The 21,766-nt window shown below is 34.8% G+C and overlaps 1 protein-coding gene across 12 annotated transcripts in view; it reads right to left on the bottom strand.

Moving 5' to 3' along the window:
• Positions 1–15,635, bottom strand: part of fgfr1b (fibroblast growth factor receptor 1b) — a 75,529-nt gene extending 59,894 nt beyond the window's left edge. For 11 of the 12 annotated variants that reach the window (XR_015500511.1, XR_015500505.1, XR_015500506.1 and 8 more), the window contains exon 1: positions 15,285–15,635. The gene's annotated coding sequence lies outside the window, so the exon portion shown is untranslated. The remainder of the gene's footprint in view (positions 1–15,284) is intronic. The other variant, NM_001161732.1, reaches the window with a different exon arrangement.
• Positions 15,636–21,766: the final 6,131 nt, after the last annotated feature.

Raw genomic sequence — 21,766 nt, 5'->3', positions numbered from 1 at the left:
GCAAGAGCAGCAGTTCGTCTTTGCTGTGTCACTGTTTTGTCATGTTTCTGTGCTGCTGTGCATGCAAAAGTACTTAGTATGAGAATTATTTCATGCAAAACTTTTTTTTTTTGCGTTTTATTTAGCCGCGCAGAAATGTATGCCTATCTCTCATTCAGTGTTGTTCAAAAAGCTCATTGTTGGTCCACAAACAAAAGCGAAACCTATGCTTATTGGTTGTGATATAGCGAGTTTGAACCAATCTGGGCATGGAGGAGGGACAATGCATCAATGTATCATGTCTGGTTTGTCCGGAGACACAGTGACGAGCGTTTCTTTGTCAAATCAGCGTTGTCAAATTTTGATGCCGTAACCGCACTGATTCCGGAGCCTCTGAAAGTCCGCGAATGTTATGTGATACAGCACTGGAAAGCTGAGATTCTCTTCTTTATGCCAATCTTTAAATTGTTTGAATGGGATCAGCGGATCAAAAGTTATTAAACATTTAAGAGCAATACTTATTTTTAGCCGCGGGCGGCTGTCTCGGTCTTTAAGAGTTAAAACCGTTGATATGCAATTGTTCATGGTATGATAATCGTGCACGTTCAAATCGTGGTAGACCGTCATACCGGTATATTGTTACAACCCTAATCTATTGTCATGTATCTATAAAATATGCAGAGTTATCTGTCTTGGCTAAAAGTCCCAGATCCCAGCAGTTACTACACATAAATGGGGGGTTAATCTCATATTAAAGTAATGTTATTGCAAAGGATGATGATTAAACTTTATTAACAAAATAACTGTAAGCAAAAGAAAGCAGGTGAAACATACCACAAGTGATAACGAAAGGATGATCACGCGCCTGAGAATAATTCAAACGAAAGCAGTGACTGCTGCTGCTTACAAAAGGTTTGCTGCTTACACGAGCATTGCTTTTTGTCTAGTCTATTTCAAAGAGAACCGATCGCACCATGAGCGCGTCCTCTACACACGGCTGTTTCGCACAAGTAAACGGGAGCATCACATCATCCTCTCATAAGGTATTCACCTGCTTTTGCTCGTGCGAACACAGTTATTTTTGTCAGTAGTGCTGCTTCTCGATTCTAAGATCAAATTTGCATGCATATTGGGCCATCATTATTGTCAGACCCTGCTTTAAGAAAACTACAATGTAAAAATTATTTCCAACCTGCCAAAGTGGCTAGTGGGAGCGTCTGTCTAACCCGCCAAAACTGAAATCTACCCGCATTTGGCGGGTGTTAATGTAAAGCCCTGGTAACAACTCATGTTCCTTGTGCAGAACATGTGATGCGTCACCAACAATTTGTTTAGCACAGTGGTTCTCAAACTGTGGTACATGTACCACTAGTGGTACGCGGGCTTCCTTCTAGTGGTACACGGAGGAATGAAATATGTCATGTACATGCTACATATATTTCAAAATGGATTAAAAATGATGTATATAATATGCCATATATGATATTTAGCCTACATTTCTGAGGTAATCTGCCAGGTTTTTTAACTGTGCAGAGTTGTAGCTGCTTTACTGGGCCTACTATGCTACTGTATTTCAATACTGCTCATTTTGGTGGTACTTGGAGAGACAATTTTTTTCTAAGGTGGTACTTGATGAAAAACGTTTGAGAACCACTGGTTTAGCACATCTTAATGCATCCTGTTCATACATACAGCAGTGACTTCAGCTCTGATACACCTATAATTTTCCAGGCAGTGCGAATTAAACAAACTACTTTAGATCTCAGCTGCACAGACAAGTTGCCGAACCAAGCTGTGATCCCGTACCTTATCAAACTCTCAAACACAGCCTTATAGAACATGACCATACATTTCTGATCCACTCCATAAATGCGTAGACGTCGTGAAAAATACAGTTGTTGCTGAAGCTAACTACAGAGATTATCAACATGTATATGCCATGAGTTATCAAAGAAGACACCAAGATATTTATATGACGTCACCTGTGTGATGGTTTGAGTTTTGATGGTCACAGGCCTATGATCACCAATTCCCCTAGGGTCAAACACCATCTCTTTTGTCTTACTGGCATTCAAATCTAGAAGATTGTCGTCGCACCAACTCGCAAATCTTCCAATCTCTGACAAATACTCAGATAAATCTCTATTCTTATTCAACAACCCTAAGATGATATTACTCATTCATTCATTCATTTTCTTGTCGGCTTAGTCCCTTTATTAATCCGGGGTTGCACAGCGGAATGAACCGCCAACTTATCCAGCAAGTTTTTACGCAGCGGATGCCCTTCCAGCCGCAGCCCATATCTGTGAAACATCCACACACACATTCACACACACACACTTATACACTACGGACAATTTAGCCTACCCAATTCACCTGTACACATGTCTTTGGACTGCACCCGAAGGAAACCCACGCGAAGGCAGGGAGAACATGCAAACTACTCACAGAAAAGCCAACTGAGCCAGGGTTCGAACCAGTGACCCAGCGACCTTCTTGCTGTGAGGCGACAGCACTACCTACTGCGCCACTGCCTCCCCCAGATAACATTACCATAGTAATATAAACAAATGACTCAATACTGTAGTTTTCTGCAACTACAGGGGAATTACCAATAGGGATGCAGCGATTATACATTTTATTTGTACGATTATAGTCTGAGAAATAATCACGGTTTCGCGGTTATCACGATTTTTTATGTTCATTGATTTCAAAACCCCACTAGTTTAACGCTAGTTTAAAATAGTTTTAAATTTCGTTTTAAAGTTCGGACCCAACTAAATATTTGTTGTCGTTTTAATCATTTAAGTTCATTTGATTGACTATATAAAAATCAGTGGATACATCAGCTAGTACAAATTGCAGCTGCCAGAGTTCTTACCAGGTCTAGTAAATATGATCATATCACCTCAATTTTATCCTCCTGACACTGGCTGCCTTTAAGTTTCATTTTAAATTTAAAATTTGCTTCTTACATATAAAGCTTTAAATAATCGAGCTCCTGTTTATCTGACCAACCTTCTGTCTCGCTACAATCCAACTCACTCTTTAAGATCTCAAGACTCAGGGCCTCTGGTAGTACCTAGAATAGCAAAGTCCACTAAAGTATATTGGTATATTGACCTCCGGCCCACCACTCTCAATCAAGTTTAGTTTTCAGCCCTTCATAAGAAACAATTTGGGCACCCCTGTGCTACAGTATTTTTTCATATGAGTATCCCATAATGGGATTTCTTGTGCTTATTCAAATTTGATGTTCAGAAAGGAAAAACTTGAAATAAAAATTTAAATATCACATAAAAAAAAATGCTCAGCTCTTATGAAGAATAAGACTTTACATTGTGCTGATATTTATCAACATCAGTTTAGATCAGGGGTCAGCAACCCGCGGCTCTAGAGCCGCATGCGTCTCTTTAGCGCTGCCCTTGTGGCTCCCTGAAGCTTTTTCAAAAATGTTCAAAAAGATGGGGAAGGTTAGTATATATTTTTGTTTTAATATGATTTCTATAGGAGGACAAAATTTTTTACGTTTTCAAATGCTGTAAAAGTGTGTAGAGTTAATATTTAATTTCAACATTTCTGTCAACGAAGATTTGCGTCATAGCCTGCGACACAGGTTTCTATCAGCAGGGCGGGATGCCAGGCAGGTGGCTGTTGTAAACAAACCGGGAGATAATAAAGCATGGAAAACCGTTCACAGATGGTGACCAACCACTTGATTTCAGTGGCTATTTAATCATGAAGGCTCATTATGTATTTGTAGCCAACTTAGTCATTTTTATAGTAGGCTAATATAGCTACTATATACACATACAGCATGTGTTTCCTTCATTATAAGGCTTATATAAGGCTTTACATTTTTTGCGGCTCCAAACATTTGTTTTTTGTTTTTTTTTGGTCCAATATGGCTCTTTCAACATTTTGGGTTGCCGACCCCTGGTTTAGAAGAACATGTAGTGCATCTTAATAAATGTCACGTTTTCACGCACTGATAAAATAAAAAAAGCTGTATTTAATTAAAATAAACTAAATGTAAAGTAACATTACCATTAATATTTATACTAATAGACTTAAAAAAATATATGCTTCAAAATAGAGGTTTCATTGTTAGCTTGTCAAATTATGCATTTAATGCATGTTGCCAAATATTGTCCAAAAACTAAACAACTAACTAAAACTAAATAGAACTAATTACTAAATCAAAACTAAAATAATGATGATTATTATTATCATTCATGCAAATTACAGTCAAAAATACACATACATTCTAGATTAACACCTAAACAACACAGATTATTATACTTTTAATCTCATATTTGGCCCCAAACATCGGTTACACTGCAAGTCGCTTTATATAAAAGTCTTCAAAAGGTTTAAATGCGAAAACTTTACTCGACTATCAGCACCAAAAGTGAAAAACCGCCTTGAAACCAGGATTTTTCAGAGTTGCTTGAATTTGTCAACATTAGTTAAGATGAACATGTAGTGCATCTTCATAAATGTAATATTTTGACTGCACTTCTAAAATAAAAGCTGTATTTGTTAGCATAATAAACTAATGCACTGTAAAAACGATGCATGTCGCCAAATATATTGTCCAAAAACTGAATAACTAAAATCTAAATTACTTAAACAAAACTAAAATGATGATTATTATTATTCATGCAAATTACAGCCAAAAAAATACCTATAAATTCCAGATAAACACAAATAAAATGTACACTTTTATTCTCATATTTGGCCTAAACAACCTTTGAATAATCAGTTATACTACAAGGTGCTTTGTATAAAAGTCTCCATATGGTTTTATAGTGAAAACTTTAACCTAATGATCAGCACCAAAAGTGGAAAACAGCCTTAAAACTATGAAGTGATTTGTCGACATTATTTAGAAACAATATGTAGTGCATCTTTATATCTGCAACATTTTGAATGCACTTATAAAATCCAAATTCAAGAGTTCACTCTTAGATTACTTAGCTATCCCGGGAGAGAGCCCTGAGCTCATAAGATTTAAGAGCCTGGGGCTCCCTCCCGCCAAGTCGAGAGGGGAGTTTGAGCTCAGTTAGATCTAGAGAACTCCCCTGCTGTAGTAGCTAATGAACAGAAAGTGATTGCTCTTAAGAGATAACTGTTTACTAGAAGCATGTCTATTATGCTGATTTGGATTAGTCAATTAACTTAAGTTGCATGTTTTTTGACGGTGGACACGTCTTTTTTTTATGTGAGCACGGGGAGAACGTGTAAACTCTGCACAGAAACGTCAGCTGGCTTGGTAAGGACCAGAACCAGTGATGTTCTTGCTGTGAGGCAACAGTGCTAACCACTGGGCCACCATGCCACCCATCTAGGAAAGAAGGAGAAGTAGGGGTGGAAGGTGGGATTCTTCAAAATGAAGATGGCTGTTATATGGAACTTGCAGTGTATTTATAGTGGCTTAGGAATCGTCTGATTGGTCAATCATAAATTGAATAATGCTAAGCCGGCTGCAAGCACTCATAAGCACGTGATCCTCACGAAATTAGTTTATAAATAAACTACACAAAGTTGTATTTGTTAGCATAATAAACTAATGAACAGCAAACTAACGTTAACAATAATATTTATACTAATGGACATTCAAAAATACGCTTTAAAATGGTGGTTTCGCATGTCAAATAATGCATGTTACCAAATAGTCTAAATTACTAAAATTAAACACAACTAATAACTAAATCAAAACTAAAATAATGACTATTATTATTATTCAAGCAATATACAGCAAATAAATACATATAAATTCTAGATTAACACCTAAACAGCATGAAAAATTATGCTTTTATTATCATATGTGGCCACAAACTACCTTTGAGTTATCAGTGATAATACAAGCCCCTTTATATAAAAGTCTTTAAAAGGTTTAAATGCAAATGAGCAAACTTTTAACCTAACTATCAGCACCAGAAGTGGAAAACAGCCTTGAAACCACACAGTGTTTCCTCCACAGTCATGCAAGAGGAGCATTTGAAAAGCCTATTGTGATAATTAAGGGTTGGGCTTTGCAGTGTTCCCTGCCCCCCCTGAGAGTCCCGACCGGACCCTTAATTACTATGCTGCTGCATCCATGCATGACATTCCTCCACTCGCTGTTTGTTTTGGGAGATAGTCATGCAATCCACCCCGGGACCTCTCAAAACCCCCGCGCTCCAATGCATGGGTACTTATCAGATTTTACACCTGTAATTGTCTAGATTAAGAAAGGAAATCCGAGAGAATTATTTCCCCATTTCCCTTCCTATCCACACATCGCTACGCATAATCCCTGATGCATTACAACAATGTGGGAATGACTATATAGTGCACTGTAAAAAATATGCTGATTTTGTGATGCATGTATTTGTTTCCTATTTATTTACGTATTTTCATGTATTTTTTCTATATTTATTTGTTTTTGAATGCATTATGGGATCTTGATCTTTCCTCCAATAACTTTTAACCTTGAACAAATTGGAAAAAGTGACTTTTATGAACATTTTTAATAGTTTAAAGTGCAATATTGTCAGTGTTTGTGTTGTAAATTATGCTGCAAACACCTTGTAATAAACTGCAGCACATTTACAGAATTTTTACATACTTATTTCTCTAGATATTGTTTCTTATATTATTTCAAACTACTAAAATGTCAATTAAAGTCACTTATTTACACTGTAGAGTTGAATTTTTAACTTCCAGCCTCCACCGCTGAGACTGCCTCGCTGCACAAGATGTTTGGCCAGCAGAGAAACTAAAATGGTTTGAAAATTGAGTTATTGACATATTCTTATTAAATGACAACTTATTGTTTACATTTTAAGACTTAAAAATAAAACAAATGTTTCACACATACTGTTTGCTATATGGAATGCAAAAACTTTAAATCTCAATATCTCAAAATCATTCAGAACGCAGAGAGAACCTTATAACTCCAAGGTGACGATATGCTTGAGAATTAACAATAATAATAGCCTACTCATATTAACCTTTATTTTACATTTTAGCCAGAATCGTGCAGCCCTAATGCTGAATATAACCTTTAACCTGCATGGTTAATGGATTTCTTTTCCTTAAAATGCAATATTCTTTTTTGGTCAAATGTAAACAAAACCAGGCACTGGGTTCATTATTATCATGGGGTTTGCTTGTTCATATTTTACCCATTTTTTAAAAATGCAGTTAACGATAATATTATCGCACTGATCTTACGTTTACTGAATTTGCTCTTACAGTTGAAGTCAAAAATGATTCACTCTCCTGTGAAATTACTGTTTTTCAAATATTTCTCAAGTTTTTTATTCATTCATTTTCTTGTCGGCTAAGTCCCTTTATTATTGCGGGGTCGCCACACCGGAATGAACCGCCAACTTATCCAGCACATTTTTACACAGCGGATGCCCTTCCAGCCGCAACCCATCTCTGGGAAACACACACTTATACAGTACGGACAATAAGCCTACCCAATTCCCCTGTACTGCATGTCTTTGGACTGTGGGGGAAACCGGAGCACCCGGAGGAAACCCATGCGAACGTTGTAAAAGACCATGCAAACTCCACATAGAAACGCCAACTGATCCGAGGTTCGAACCAGCGACCCCGCGACCTTCTTGCTGTGAGGCGACAGCACTTATTTCTCAAGCTTTATTCAACAGATTCAGGAATTTTTCACAGAATTTCCCATAATATTTTTTCTTTTGGAAAAAGTCTGATTTGTTTTTTTTTTTAGAAATAAAAAAAGTTTTTAATTTTTGAAAAATCATTTTAAGGTCATTATTATTAGCCCCCCTTAAGCGATATTAGTTTTGGATTGTCTACAGAACAAACCACTGTTATACAATGACTTGCCCAATTGCCCTAACTTTACCCTAATTAACCTAGTGAAGCCTTTACATTGAATACTAGTGTCTAAAAACTATCTACGGTAGTCAGATATTATGTGCTGTCATCATGGCAAAGATAAATGAAATTAGTAACTATAAATGAGTTATTAAAACTATTATGTTTAGAAATGCGTTTCTAAAACATAAATCTTCTCTCCTTTAAACAGAAATTGGAGGGGAAAAAAACAATTCAAATTTATTAGGAAGGTGAATAATACTGACTTCAACTCTATATAGGGTAATACACAAGATAAACATGCTTGATGTTTCCAGGTCAAAAATGACAAGTTGAAAAAGACTAAAAAGCAACATTTTGGGGATAACATACAGAACCAGACCAGTCTCAAAAATAATACATTTACAAAATATAATTCATACATCCACAACACAATTCACATTTAAAAAAATCTAATTTGTTAGTTCAAAATTAAGAGAAGTTAATTCCAAACACAATGCATAATATAATACATAACATAATATTCAGAACACAAATCCAATTTATTTGGCAAAATATTTATGATTTTTACTTATGAATTCACTAATTGTGTGTTGTATTTACAAATTGGATATTCATTCATTCATTTTCTTTTCGGCTTAATCTCTTTATTTCTCAGGGGTCACCACAGCACAATGAACCGCCAACTTATTCAGAATATGTTTCATGCAGCTGATGCCTTTCCAGCCGCAACCCAACACTGCGAAACATCCATACACTCTTGCATTCACACTCATACACTACGGCCAATTTAGTTCATCAATTCCCCTATAGCGCATGTGTTTGGACTGTGGGGGAAACCGGAGCACCCGGAGGAAACCCATGCAAACATGGGGAGAACATGCAAACTCCTCACAGAAAAGCCAACTGACCCAGCTGGGACTCGAATCAGCAACCTTCTTGCTTTGAGGCGACAGCACTACCCACCGTATACCAACAGAACCAAGTGGTTTCTAAAATTCAGGTCATTTTTGTTCTATAATACCAAATTAACAAACTAAAGGACTTGATGTTTTACTGAAATTAATCTCTGACCAGTGGCTCTGACCAGGTGCATGAACACAGCTCGTCTTTCAGCGCATCCAATATTACACATTCACTCTGGATAGACGCCAGCATGACTGTAATCCAGCACGAGAGACATGACAACTCACAATGAGGCGGCGGGTTGCGGCAAAAAAAAAAAAAAAAGTTCATTTATGAATCATTTCTGGAATTGATGCTCATGGAGTAAAGTAGTCACACTGCAAAATATGCAACAAAATTTATATCAAACTTATCCGTTCTACGTTGAAAATTGTTTTATTTTTCTAATATTTATAAAGAAGTTTTCAAAGCATTTTGTATAACATATTTTCTTTTAGGGATTTTATTTAGTTTTAGGAATTTCTATTAGTTTTATTAACAATGTAAGGTCAATAATATTAAGAACAGAAACAAGAGAAAATACATTGACAAAACACTGTTATCCAATTAACCTTGTATAATAATAACAACCTAGTTAGGCCTTTAAATGTCACTTAGAGCTGAATACTAGTATCTTGCAAAATAACGAGTCAAATATTATGTGCTGTCATCATGGCAAAGACAAAAGCATTCATTAAAAAGTAGTTAGTTATGTTTAAAAATGTTTTGAAAATATGTCATCTCCATAAAGTGACACTTTTAATAATCATTTTGACGTCCACAGTACAATTTCTTTTATAAAAAAGCATTTTCTAGACCAGTGGTTCTCAAACGTTTTTCATCAAGTACCACCTCAGAAAAAAATTGTCTCTCCAAGTACCACCAAAATGAGCAGTATTGAAATAAAGTAGCGCAGTAGGCCCAGTAAAGCAGCTACAACTCTACACAGTTAAAAAATGTGGCAAATTACATCAGAAATATAGGCTATATGTCATATATGACATATTGTATACATCATTTTTTGATCATTTTTGAAATGTGTGTAGCACATGTGTAGTACATGACATATTTTATTCCTCCGCGTACCACTAGAAGGAAGCCTGCGTACCACTAGTGGTACACGTACCACAGTTTGAGAACCACTGTTCTAGACAATTTTCATAAATTTCATAAATAAATTTTCATAAATAAGTCAAAAAGTGAGTTTTTCTTTAAAACAAGCAAAATAATCTTTGGTTTGAAATAAGAAGTCTGTAAACAAACCCATATTTTTCACTTGTCTGGAAAATGCTTTTGTATTGAAAAAATTTCAAATATTTGGACTAAAAACAACTAGAAAATGCTTTTATATTTAAGAGATTTCAAATATTTGGACAAGAAACTACAACAAATTGCTTTTATATTTAAGAGTTTTCAAATATCTGGACTAAAAACAACTAGAAAATGCTTTTATATTTAAGAGTTTTCAAATATCTGGACTAAAAACAACTAGAAAATGCTTTTATATTTAAGAGTTTTCAAATATCTGGACTAAAAACAACTTGAAAATGCTTTTATATTTAAGAGTTTTCAAATATCTGGACTAAAAACAACTAGAAAATGAGTTTATATTTAAGAGTTTTCAAATATCTGGACTAAAAACAACTTGAAAATGCTTTTATATTTAAGAGTTTTCAAATATCTGGACTAAAAACAACTTGAAATTGCTTTTATATTTAAGAGATTTCAAATATTTGGACAAGAAACTACAACAAATTGCTTTTATATTTAAGAGTTTTCAAATATCTGGACTAAAAACAACTAGAAAATGCTTTTATATTTAAGAGTTTTCAAATATCTGGACTAAAAACAACTAGAAAATGCTTTTATATTTAAGAGTTTTCAAATATCTGGACTAAAAACAACTTGAAAATGCTTTTATATTTAAGAGTTTTCAAATATCTGGACTAAAAACAACTTGAAATTGCTTTTATATTTAAGAGTTTTCAAATATCTGGACTAAAAACAACTAGAAAATGCTTTTATATTTAAGAGTTTTCAAATATCTGGACTAAAAACAACTTGAAAATGCTTTTATATTTAAGAGTTTTCAAATATCTGGACTAAAAACAACTAGAAAATGCTTTTATATTTAAGAGTTTTCAAATATCTGGACTAAAAACAACTAGAAAATGCTTTTATATTTAAGAGTTTTCAAATATCTGGACTAAAAACAACTAGAAAATGCTTTTATATTTAAGAGATTTCAAATATCTGGACTAAAAACAACTAGAAAATGCTTTTATATTTAAGAGATTTCAAATATCTGGACTAAAAACAACTAGAAAATGCTTTTATATTTAAGAGTTTTCAAATATCTGGACTAAAAACAACTAGAAAATGCTTTTATATTTAAGAGATTTCAAATATCTGGACTAAAAACAACTTGAAAATGCTTTTATATTTAAGAGATTTTAAATATTTGGACAAGAAACAACAACAAAATGCTTTTATATTTAGAAGCTTTCAAATATTTGCACTAGAAACAACTAAAAATGTTTTTATAATTAAGAGTTTCACTTATTTGGGCTAAAATCATCTAAAAATGCTATTATTTTAAAGAGCTTTTAAACATTTGGACTAGAACAACTAGAAAATGATTTTATATTTAAGAGCTCTTAAATATTTGGGCTAGAAACTACAAGAAAATGCTTTTATATCTAAGAGTTTTTAAATCATTGGATTGGAAACAACTAGAAAATGCTTTAATATTTAAGAGCTTTTAAATATTTGGACTAGAAACAACCAAAAATGCTTTTATTTGGAAAGGTTTTCAAATATTTGCATTAGAAACAACTAGAAATGCTTTAAAATTTAATGGGTTTTAAAATATTTGGACTAGAAACAATTAAAAATGCCTTTTTTATTTAAAATCGTTCAAATATTTGGGCTAAAAACCATTAGAAAATGCTTTTTTATATCTAAGAGTTCTCAAATAGAGTTCTCAAAGAGTTTTTTGGATTGAAACGACTAGAAATGCTTTTATATTTAAGAGTGTACAAATAATTGGACTGGAAAATGACTAGAAAATGCTTTTATATTAAAGAGTTTTCAAATAATTGGACTAGAAACAAGATAAAAACTAAGTAAGAAAAGCATTTTTGCAGTGCATCCACACAGACACATGTTAGGAAACCAACTCAGTGACACACTCTTAGTCACAAAGTGCTCCTCCATCAAAATTAGCATAACATCTCAAGTATAAGGGTGACTAACAATATATAGACTCATTCACGAAGTCATAAAAGCCCCCTGATTTACCGCAAACACAGAAACAGATCAGCCGGGAAAGGTTTGTTTCCTCAAGAAGCACAACACATCCATGATAAACACTGCACAGACACAATGCCACCTAGGGTTTTACAGCTCAAAATAGGTCACTTTTCATATTCATTGATATGCAAATGGAGGGAACACAATGTAGCATTCTTATTCTACTCCTGCTGTGAGCACCTATTCAAGGTCTGTCTCTTCATGAATGTGCAAACACAATGGAAATGGGAATGATTTACTTTTAAAAGTGCAACCACACACACGTACTCGCATGCAATTTCTTCTTTATATACAGCTATTGTCATAATATGCATAATAATACCTCTTATAAATATGAGAAATGTTTCTTTAAGCATTTGTGTTCGCCCCAAACTTCATTTTACTGTATCCACAGTCCAGCATTCTATATTATACTGAGGTTAAGTTGGTTTATACTCTCACATTTGTTAAGTGACACCTTGTGACAGGGTTCATATATTGTTTACCATGCTATACTGTGAATATATCGAGGTAAAGTTGGTTTAAATTCGCACATGCTTGCAGTGATAACTTGTGACAGGGTTCATATATTGTTTACCATGCTATACTGAGAATATATTGAGGTAAAGTTGGTTTATATTCGCACATGCTTTCAGTGATAACTTGTGACAGGGTTCATATATTGTTTACCACGCTATACTGTGAATATATTGAGGTAAAGTTGGTTTATATTCGCATATGATTGCAGTGATAACTTGTGACAGGGTTCATATACTGTTTACCACGTTATACTGTGAATATATCGAGGTAAAGTTGGTTTATATTTGCACATGCTTGCAGTGATAACTTGTGACAGGGTTCATATATTGTTTACCACTTTATACTGTGACTATATTGAGGTAAAGTTGGTTTATATTCGCATATGATTGCAGTGATAACTTGTGACAGGGTTCATATATTGTTTACCACGTTATACTGTGACTATATTGAGGTAAAGTTGGTTTATACTCGCACATGATTGCAGTGATAACGTGTGACAGGGTTCATATACTGTTTACCACGTTATACTGTGAATATATTGAGGTAAAGTTGGTTTATATTCGCATATGATTGCAGTGATAACTTGTGACAGGGTTCATATATTGTTTACCACGCTATACTGTGACTATATTGAGGTAAAGTTGGTTTATATTCGCATATGATTGCAGTGATAACTTGTGACAGGGTTCATATACTGTTTACCACGCTATACTGTGACTATATTGAGGTAAAGTTGGTTTATATTCGCATATGATTGCAGTGATAACTTGTGACAGGGTTCATATACTGTTTACCACGCTATACTGTGACTATATTGAGGTAAAGTTGGTGTATATTCGCACATGCTTGCAATGATAACTTGTGACCTGATCCACATATTGTTTACTACGCTATACAGTGAATATATTGAGGTAAAGCTGGATTATATTCGCACATTCGTTCAGTGGCAACTTGTGACCTGATCCACATATTGTTTTCCACGTTATACTGTGACTATATTGAGGTAAAGCTGGTTTATATTCGCACATTCGTTCAATGGCAACTTGTGACAGGGTCAATAGATTGTTTACCACAGTATACCATGCTATACTTTGAATATTGGGTCTAAAATTACATGCAAGTATGACTTAAAACACTTTTAGCACTACTTAATTGACTGTGAACAATGTGATCTTTCTGAATCTGGCGTTTGTTTTGGATTAACCTTGCCTAATAATAACCTAGTTAGGCCTTTAAATGTCACTTAGAGCTGAATACTAGTATCTTGCTAAATAACGAGTCAAATATTATGTGCTGTCATCATGGCAAAGACAAAAGCATTCAATAAAAAGTAGTTAGTTATGTTTAAAAATGTTTTTAAAATATATAGTCTCAGAAAAGTGATAATTTTAATAATCATTTTGACGTCCACAGTAAAATTTCTTATATAAAGAAGCATTTTCTAGGTAATTTTCATAAATAACAAGTCAAAACAAAGTGAGTTTTTCTTTAAAACAAGCAAAATAATCTTTGGTTTGAAATAAGAATATTTTACTTGCTCCACTAGAGAATTGTTTTGCTTTTTAAAAAAACAACTCACCTAATTTGGACTTACTAAGTCTGTAAACAAACCCATATTTTAACTTGTCAGGACAATGCTTTTATATTTAAGAGTTTTTAAATATCTGGACTAAAAACAACTAGAAAATGCTTTTATATTTAAGAGTTTTTAAATAGAAACTATCCCATACCATAAAATTGCATGCAAGTATGACTTAAAACATTATTAGCATTACTTAATTGATTGAGAACAATGTGATCTTTCTGAACCTTGCGTTTATGTTGAGGCTGTTGTGCATTTGTTTTTTGATTGTATGCATGTTAAATACTTCTGGGATGATGCAGAATGTCCATTTAATATACTGAGTGGTCATAAAAATTAATACAGAGAAGAGAAACAACATATTTTACATGCACTGTAAAATCTCTGGGTTTCACAGAATGTGTTGGGACAACATGAAGAAATTAAACTAACTTATTAGTTTTCACAGATTTAAGTTGATTGAACATAAAACTATTAAGTTGCCTAAAAAAACCTAAAGAATTGTGTTGTTTTAGATCATTTTGATTAAATAACTTGAACAATTGGCAAACATTTCTTTTTGAGTGTAGATAAAAACAGATATAGATGAGAATCTCATGTTTATGTTACAACGTTTGATAATAATTGGTGAGTTTCATATGCACAAATGTAAATGGACAGAGAGGAAGCCTAGCATCTCCCATTTCAAGGCTGACTTAATGCATGTTGAACCTCTTAAAGGACTTTAAAGTCGAAAAGCAACCAGTTTTACTCCAAAAACCCCTCGTCTATGTGGTAATTGTTGTTTACCCGTAGTTTTTCTTTTTGTTTATTTACATATTTTCTGCTATTATGCGAGTAAGATTTGATATGCATTTGACTGGAGATGTTCAGGTAATAATAAAGAGTTAACAATGTTTGATAGCCATTTGGCTGCTAATGTGATTTGAATGTGCAAACACTGCTTTTCTGAAATGATATTGAGATGGTGTAAGTCTGAATGTGCCAATAAAAAGCCAACTTTACATAAATCTACAAGATATCTTACTTCACAAAATCACACTTCAAAAAAGAGGATTACAAGCATGCAAAAAGTTCATTAAACGCTGCAAACACTCACCTATAGATGTTCCTCGTGTTGAAGTGCACTTATTCAGGTTTGTAAAGCATTACTCCAAACAAATCTGGCAAAGTCCCACGCTGAGGAGAATCAAAACAAATCACTCCGCCAGATTTCTCTCCAAACGCGCCTGTTTTTATGCAAAAGAAAACAGTCACGTCTGAACCCGTTGAAGCAAACAAAAGCTTTCTGCTGCTCCAGGTGTGTCGAGGAACAGTGAGAAAAAAGTTCAATCCAGTTAAGTTTTTCATTCATAAAGTCTCGCGGAGCACGAAGATTTACGAGGCGCGCCGAAGTTAAACTGCTGCAAATGTTGCGTGTTTGTCCTCCGCGTTCTCTGTCGGTCACAGCAGCGATTCTTTCTCTCCAAAGCAATAAGACGGAGATTTTTTTTTCTTTTTCTTCTTCGTACCTCCCACTTCCAGGATTTGAGGATACGAGAATTCCACTGCAAACCCCCACCCGCAAACCCCCCGAACGATCCTCCCATTCACCACTGCGCGTGCTAAACTACAGGATAGATAGATAGATAGATAGATAGATAGATAGATAGATAGATAGATAGATAGATAGATAGATAGATAGATAGATAGATGGATGGATGGATGGATGGATGGATGGATGGATGGATGGATGGATGGATGGATGGATGGATGGATGGATGGATGGATAGACGGACGGTCGGACGGATGGATAGACAGACAGACAGACGGATAGATAGATAGATAGATAGATAGATAGATAGATAGATAGATAGATAGATAGATAGATAGATAGATAGATAGATAGATAGATAGATAGATAGATAGATAGATAGATAGATAGATAGATAAATGGATGAATGGATGGATGGATGGATAGACGGACGGTCGGACGGATGGATAGACAGACAGACAGACAGACAGACAGACGGATAGATAGATAGATAGATAGATAGATAGATAGATAGATATATAGATAGATAGATAGATAGATAGATAGATAGATAGATAGATAGATAGATAGATAGATAGATAGATAGATAGATAGATAGATAGATAAATAGACAGACAGACAGACGGACGGACGGACGGACGGACGGACGGACGGACGGACAGACAGACAGACAGACAGACAGACAGATAGATAGATAGATAGATAGATAGATGTAATTGTTTTTAAATTCTCAGATTATTTATAGAACTGTAATATAAACTGCGTGAGCTGTTGATGATGAAGGTGGCAATGAAGATGATGTTATGATGATAATGATGAGGATGGTAATGATGATGATGATGAAGAACTGAGGTGTTTTCTGCTGGATTCAATTCATCTTTATTTGTATAGCGCTTTTACAATGTAGATTGTGTCAAAGCAGCTTCATTCATTATCCTCTCGGTCTCTCAAATTCAAACTTGTCTTATTGTCATGAGATTATATACAGTTAAACTCAATTATTAGCCCCTCTGAATTACTTTACTCTCCACACCCACCCCCCCCACCCCCCGTTTATTTTTTCCCCGCTTTCTGTTTAACAGAGAGCAGATGTGTTTTCGACACATTTCTGATCGTAATAGTTTTAATAACTCATTTCTAATAACTGATTTATTTTATCTTTGTCATGATGACAGTCAATAATATTTGACTGCATATGTTTCAAGACACTTCTATACAGCTTAAAGTGACATTTTAAGGCTCAGGTTAATTAGGTTAACTACATAAACAGTTAATACAATTTTGAAGTGATTATATACTACATACAATTGAAGTCAACATTATTTGTCCTCCTGTGATCTTATTTTTGTTTTTCGAACATTTCACAAATGATGTTAAATGAAGCAAGGGTTTTTTTTTACAGCATTTCCTATAACACTTTTTCTTCTTTTTTATTTTATTTAACTTCTTTGTTTTATTTTGGCTGGAATAAAACTATTATGTTTAGAAAACTCTTGAAAAAATCTCTTCGTTAAACAGAACTTGGAAAAAGATTTAAAATTAAAATATTGTTTTTCTTTTTTTAATCTGGAATGGCAAGGAAAGCATTCTTGCAGGACTCCCAGAGCTCATCAAGAGTCTTTGTGTTCATCTTCAATGCCTCCTCCTTCATCTAACCCCAGACATGCTCAATAATGTTCATCTCTAGTGACTGGGCTGGCCAATCCTAGAGCACTTTGACCTTCTTTGCTTTCAGCTTTCAGGAGCTTTGATTTGGAGGCTGAAGTATGAGGAGCGCTATCCTGCTGGAGAATTGTCCCTCTCCTGTGGTTTGTAATGTAATGGGCAGCACAAATGTTGTTGCCATCCACTCTGCAGATCTCTCGCACACCCCCATACTAAATGTAACCCCAAACCATGATTTCTTCTTCACCAAACTTGACTGATTTCTGTGGAATCTTGGCTCCATGCAGGTTCCAGTAGGTCTTCTGCAGTATTTGTGATGATTGGGATGCAGATCAGCAGATGATTCAGCAGAGAAATCCACCTTCTGCCACATTTACAAATGATCAACTAGAAGTCAAGTTTTTATTTGTTGCTCTTACAACTGGGATCCACAACAAGACTTTTGTCGGGTAGTGGATACATATAAAGTACATATACACATGTTCAAGTATTTCAGCTATAATTGTATATTTGTTAATCCCATATGGCCATATAGCAGATTTCCATATTTTTAAGGTCTATTGTTTCTAATGAAAGAATGAAAACTGAATTTGTCACATCTAAAAATGATTTAAAACACACCATCCATAAACATATGGCCACTTGGCTGCTTTTATAATACTTATTCTGTCCATGATATTATTAAACCAACAGCTTGGTTTGGTTTATTGGAAGTGTACCTTGGTAATTCTGTGGTAATCTTTGAAAAACAGGATGACGTGTTTTGGTAGGCCTAAATTTGGAATTGAGTTTCAGCACATCTGCTTTTATCGTCATCGTTTTTAGCTTTATGAATTTATTTTTTCTTAAACAAATGGAAACCATTGACTTACATTTAGTATTTATTTATTTTTTTTACAATGGAATTTAATAGCTACAATAGTTTCTGACATTCTTCAAGATATCTTCTTTTGTTTATCCGGTTACATTGCACTTAATTACATTTTTATCTTAATTTATGGATTTTATGACAATTGTAATGACGGGGTGGAGTGACAGAGACAACTGGAGGTAAGATCCAATATGCAGGTGTATTCAATGTCGTCAAGCAAGCAATGGTCAAATCAGGTGTAAACAGTAGGGATGTAACGGTATCAGAATTTCACGGTACGGTAATACCTCGGTATGAATGTCACGGTACGGTATTTATTGAATCATTTACAGGAAAAAACAAAACTTATGAAAATACTCCAAAAAAGTGCCAAAAGTGTCAATGACATACAAATTAGCCATCTATCTGTAAGCTTTGAAACAGGAACTTCAATTTTAATAACAAAAAATTATTAAACCATGTAAAAAAATTAAGTTTCAATTTAGTATTGTTGAAAACTCATCACATTCAACATTTAATCACTCACCCACTAAGATAGAGATGGGTTTAAAGGAAAATTATCATATAAATATAATCTGGTAAAAGCTGGTATCTCTGGGTATTTACAATGTCCCCTGCAACAGAAAAAAAACCCTCTCATTTGGGACTGAGGTTTCTGGGACAGAGAGATATGACTTGGCCCAGGTTGACAGCAGTGGGTAACGTTGTGCATTGTCTTTCCCCCACTTGAGAGGACAAACCATGAGTGAGATAGAGATCTCATGTCTGCATCAATCTGAACAGTGTGCTGTGTTTCTGCAGTCCCCATGACTGATTATTAGTCGTATTCCCCAACTTGCAGGCGCGTGCACACACAGTGCTCAACCTGTGCAGTGCACATGCCCTTTTTAGTCTTGGATAGAAAGTTCCCTTCCAAAATGATCAAAAGTGCCCCCGCGACGCGACATACCCTCCGTCCCCGCTTTACAGTACGCGCGCGACAACACAGCTGATAAGAACTCGCGCGACAACACCGCTATTCAGTACGCGCGCGACAACACAGCTGATAAGAACTCGCGCGACAACACCACTATTCAGCACGCGCGCGGCGACAACACCCGCTTTAGGGTTTTCCAGCTCTTTTTGATCCCCGCTTCTACAGCACACTCCATTTCCGCATTACTGGATCTGTAGCGACAACAGACCGCAAGGGATTATGGCCAAGCCTGGGCTGATGGGAATTGTAGTTTCCGGTACCTCCCGTTCGCTTCATTCGCCTGAGCAAATTTTCTCAGAAGACCTATAGTTTTACCGAGTCATGCGACTACGGTAATATCGAAAAAAATTATTATTGCGGTATGACGGTATTTACAATACCGTTACATCCCTAGTAAACAGATATATGTAGGCAAATCCAGAGTCATAGTCGTATAACATTCAATAGGTCATAAGGCAGGCGGCTAAACAGGATAACAAGGGTATACTAGGCTAGGATTGAGACACGGCGAAACAGACATGGAGAAGCACGTTGTAAAGTCACTAGAAGCGAACAAGACTCGGCAAACAGGATGAGTCAATGAGTGGCTTATGTATGGTGTGTTATCAGTCTCTAACAAGGTTCAGCTGGTGAGTGTAATCAAGCTAGATGAGTGAGCAGGAGTGAGTGTCTGTGAGAAGTGCATGTATGCATATGTAGTCCAGAGGAAGGCGGAAGTGTAGTCCAAGTATAGTGGAAACCAGCGATCTCCGGAGAGCGATCGCTGGTTCTCGTAACAACAATATTACAAAGAACTGAAATAATCATAATAAAACAAACAAATTAGTGCTGTCAAATAATTAATCACATTCAAAATAAAAGCAATTATTTACAAAATATATTTGCAAGTACTCTGTGTATTTTTGTGTACATAAATATATGCACGACTATATTGCTTAGAATGCTTGTTTATGTTTACATACTGTATATTTCTACAGACTGTTTCTTTTGTATATTTTCAAGATTTGCGTACATTATGTGTGTTTATTCATACATGTTTACAAAAATATACACAGTACACATATATGTAAATGCAAACTTTTATCTTGGATGTGATTAATCTTACAACAGTTCTTACAACTGTGATCGACGACAAGACTTTTGCCACGTGGTGGTGTATACATATACAGTTGAAGTCAGAATTATTAGCCACCGTTTGAATTTTTTTTTTTTTTTACAGTTTTTCTCAGTGGCTTTGGTGCATTTCTCACAACACTATTTACATTTGCACAACAGGTAATGCATTTCTCAAAACAATTAGTCATTTGTGCACATCCTAGTAGCAGTTTCTCATTCTTTTCAACAAATTGCAAATGCTTTCGGACATGCATCAATTGCTTTCATACAACTCTCTGCTATTTATAACATTATTATTTGCTTCTGTCATGTCAGTCAAAATGAACTAAACTTGTGAATGCTGAATAGTCATTCCATATAAACTAACCGTCCTCATTTCATTACTTGAGTCGTTACAAACAAAAATGTTGAACTAGTTGTCAAAAGCTGTCAAGCAAATTTTATAAAACAAATTTAAATCTTTATTTTCCTGAAAATGTCTTTGAAATTAAACAATTTGATGAATGATTTACAGATCTGTGTATATTGTAGGCTCAGTTCTAATATGTACTGCAATATTGTTTACAGTTGTGCACAGCTCTACCTTAAGGGAGTTTATATTTGTTGTAAATAAGGGTGTGTTTATTATTTTGTACAATGCTGGGAATAAATTAGGATTGCAAAGAGCAAATGCAGTAAAAATGTGAAACATACATATTTAGTGTCTTGTACACAGATAACTCACTAAATGCAGTGATGTCTAACTTTACTGTAGTTTTCAAATGGCTGTGCAAACAGTATACAGTGCTGTCTTGAGTATTTTCAGCAAATGTCACCAAAATCAGAATTTTTGCATTAAAAATTTTTTGAGTAAACTGTCATAATGAAAACATGACTAAGCCATTTGACTATCTTGTTCATAAACAATGTTGTCAGGCCTTTACATTTTGATGACACTGACACTTTCATTGACATGAATACTTTCTTTTGAGGAATGAACTATCCATTTTGAGCATGTGACGCACTTTTGCTGGTTATCAGCTAGGTTTTGCAGTTTGTACTAATTGTTTTGAGAAACGCATTAACTGTTGTGAAAAATGCACTAGTGTTGTGAGAAACGCACCAAAGCGACTGAGAAAAACTGTAAATATTTCCTACATTATGTTTAACAGAGCAAGGAAATTTTCACAGTATGTCTGATAATATTTTTTCTTCTGGAGAAAGTCTTATTTGTTTTTATTTCGGCTAGAACAAAAGCTGTTTTTAATTTTTTAAACACCATTTTAAGGTCAAAATTATCAACCCCTTCAGGCTATATATTTTTACTGTCATCATAGTAAAGATAAAATAAATTAATTATTAGAAATGAGTTATTAAAACTATTATGCTTAGAAATGTGTCGAAAAAAATCTTCTTTCCATTAAACAGAAATTGGGGGAA

This window comes from Danio rerio, chromosome 10 (assembly GCF_052040795.2).
Source record: "Danio rerio strain M-AB ecotype USA chromosome 10, GRCz13ab, whole genome shotgun sequence".
Classification (NCBI taxonomy): Eukaryota; Metazoa; Chordata; class Actinopteri; order Cypriniformes; family Danionidae; genus Danio; species Danio rerio.
The sequence above is the reverse complement of the archived record's forward strand: the minus strand, read 5'-3'. Positions and strand labels throughout refer to the sequence as shown.